Consider the following 2,814-nt stretch of genomic DNA (forward strand, 5'->3'; position numbering starts at 1 on the left):
AAAGAAAGAAAGAAAGAAGAAAGAAAGAAAGAAAGAAAGAAAGAAGAAAGAAAGAAAGAAAGAAAGAAAGAAAGAAAGAAAGAAAGAAAGAAAATTTAACTAACATCTTAAATTTTTAGATAAAAAGCAGCAATGTTAAAGCAAAAGACATTGCCAGGCCTGAAAATATTTACAAACTTATTTGAAAGGCACAGCAATTAAAACTGTTAGACATTACTAAAAAAACTCAATTGCTAAAAACTTTTGTGGACAGACTGTAGACTTCAGTGAATATCAAGGAGCTATTGGAAATCAAGCCTAGGTTCTATGAGCACAGAAAACATAGCTTTATGGATGAAAGCTACACCCTTTTCTGAGATTGCTTGACTCATGGTGCTCATTGCAACGCAATTTATTTATGTGGAAAACTTCAAGTACTTGGTTCATTTTCCATGACTAGCTACCCCGTGCGTATGTGAAACATCTTCTCTATTTCTATTTTAGGGACAGCGTTTTAATTGTTTCTTCTGTTTTATGTGGCTCAAAAGTAAACAAAGAGGTTGACTGAAGCCTTGGAATTTTATTACTCTCTATAAGTTCCCAGGAAAGTGAGACAAGCCGTTATTCTTTTTTAGTAAGTACGTGGGCATTTATTTAAGGTGTCTTATTGGCCTACATCAATGTATGGAGAGAACTGAAAGTAGTTCAGTTCTATAATAAAGACATTTACTTTGTTCCTTAGTTTGAACCTTTAAAATGAAACAAAACTGGTGGCTTTCCTGTTACCTAAATACCTAATAAATAGCAATACAAGTAAAAGTTATCATAGATTTTAGCATTGAAAAACTAACCCTCTTATAATTTTACTGCTGTTGTACACAACTAATGAAAATTTATAGTGTTTTTCTTTTAAGACTTTGCATCTCCTGATTTTAAGCAAATTTCAAAACCACAGAACTAAAACTATTATGTAGTACCTGCAATAGGCATTTGTTCACATAATCAAGTGTTTCGTTTGTTTGTTTTGGTCTCCTTGTAACTCAATTCTATTCTCCTGTTTTTAATTGAATTTATCCTTTTACTTCTCAAAAATCCTGTTTTTTAATATGTAATATCTTTATTTTAATAATACTGATCAAAAATGGTGATGTGGAGCTGCATGTATGGCCTTTCATTTTATGTATACACTTGAATCTACTCACCCAACTCCTGGAATAAATTACTGTGGTAGATCTTACCACAGTTCTCTGGCAGATTGCTTACTGTAAAAATCTATGAGATTCCATCCTTCTCTTAAATCCAATAGCATTTTATGATTTCAAAAAATTATTAAGTCCATTTATTGGGTGACTTTCATATTGGGTGCAGTTGTGTTGCCTAATAGTTTTCTAACGAAGGCAATCCTTAGGTGACATAGCACTAGTTCCAATTTATAAATCAAACAAAAATGTGAAACAAAGGGTATGCACGGAATCATGATCACATTTCAAGAAAACTGATTAGTAAACACTAGTACATTGTTCCCTTTCTTGCAGAGTATCTTTCCAGGAAAAACGTTAAGTTACAAATTAGATATTTCTGTACATCAGATAACTTAAGGATGAGGAACACAATGTAGACACACCTGTAGGGAAGTAGATGGAGGGGGAAGTGATAGAGTTTGACAAGAACAAAGAGTGGTGCAAACTGTATTGGCTGTCACCTGTGTTTGCCACCTCCTATAGTCTCAACAACAATTAAAAAAAAAAAAAGAATGGAGAAAAAGGATGGTGGTGTACCTATTTTATTTTATTATTATTATTTCTCTTTTTTGTATTTTAGGGAAGGGTCTACAGGGTGTTCAAGTTCTCACTATTAGATCAGACTCGTAATGATCCATCTGTTTACAACCTCCCAAGAGCTGAGATTACAGGCACATGCCACCACGCCCAGTCTCAATTGCCCTCTCAGTGTGCCCCAGGGGCAGCACCAGCACAGCAGGCTCCAGGGATCGAACCCCCAGCCCTTGTGCCAGCTTGCAGGTGTTTTAATCTGCTAAGCTACTTGGCAAGCCCAACCTAGTTCAGGCAAGGCTCTAGAAGTAAATTTTCCTGTGAAATTAGTAAGAAGTGGAAGTAATAACTGATTATGAGTATACTATAAGACAGAAATCATACCAATTTTTTGGCATGATTTCCACTTCCTCATCCTTAAGTTATATGATTTATATATGTCTTCTCATGGAAAGTAGGTGCCATTGTCCAAATTTTACATTTGATGTTCCTTAGAAGTTCACGTCCAGTAATCAGATGTTTTTAATCCCTTCCCCCCTCATAAACAATCGGGACTGCGACATACAAATCTGTGCTTGGGAGAAATTACCCAGCTTCAACTACCTAGCTGATATACTTTCATGGAAATGTCTTTAGCTTTACTTAATTTCTGCTTCTCTCCTACAATCTTAAGTGTTTTTATGCAATTACATTTAACTTTTCCTATTTTATATTTGTAATATTTTGCTCCAATTTTAAGAAAATTGTATTTCTAATAATAATTGCTGAGATGTCCCACTTTTCTACATTGTAAAACTGACATCAGTAAACAAAAGAAACAGTGAATTTGAATGTAATATCTCATACATTTTAGATGATAGTATTGGCCGTCATACTTGAGCATTCGCTGCAGTGCTTTCCTTAAAGGAGACTGAAAATCTGTTTCCAGTGAATGAACGAATGAACTGATGGTTGTTCTCCTGACTACATCTCCCCAGACCGGGGATGGGAGCTGCAATGTGTGAGGCACTTGAGGAAATGTTCTGAGTTTCTCCTCCTTGTCTTCTTCCTCCTCCTCCTCCTC

This window comes from Octodon degus, unplaced genomic scaffold (assembly GCF_000260255.1).
Source record: "Octodon degus isolate 3935 unplaced genomic scaffold, OctDeg1.0 scaffold00066, whole genome shotgun sequence".
NCBI classification, from domain to species: domain Eukaryota; kingdom Metazoa; phylum Chordata; class Mammalia; order Rodentia; family Octodontidae; genus Octodon; species Octodon degus.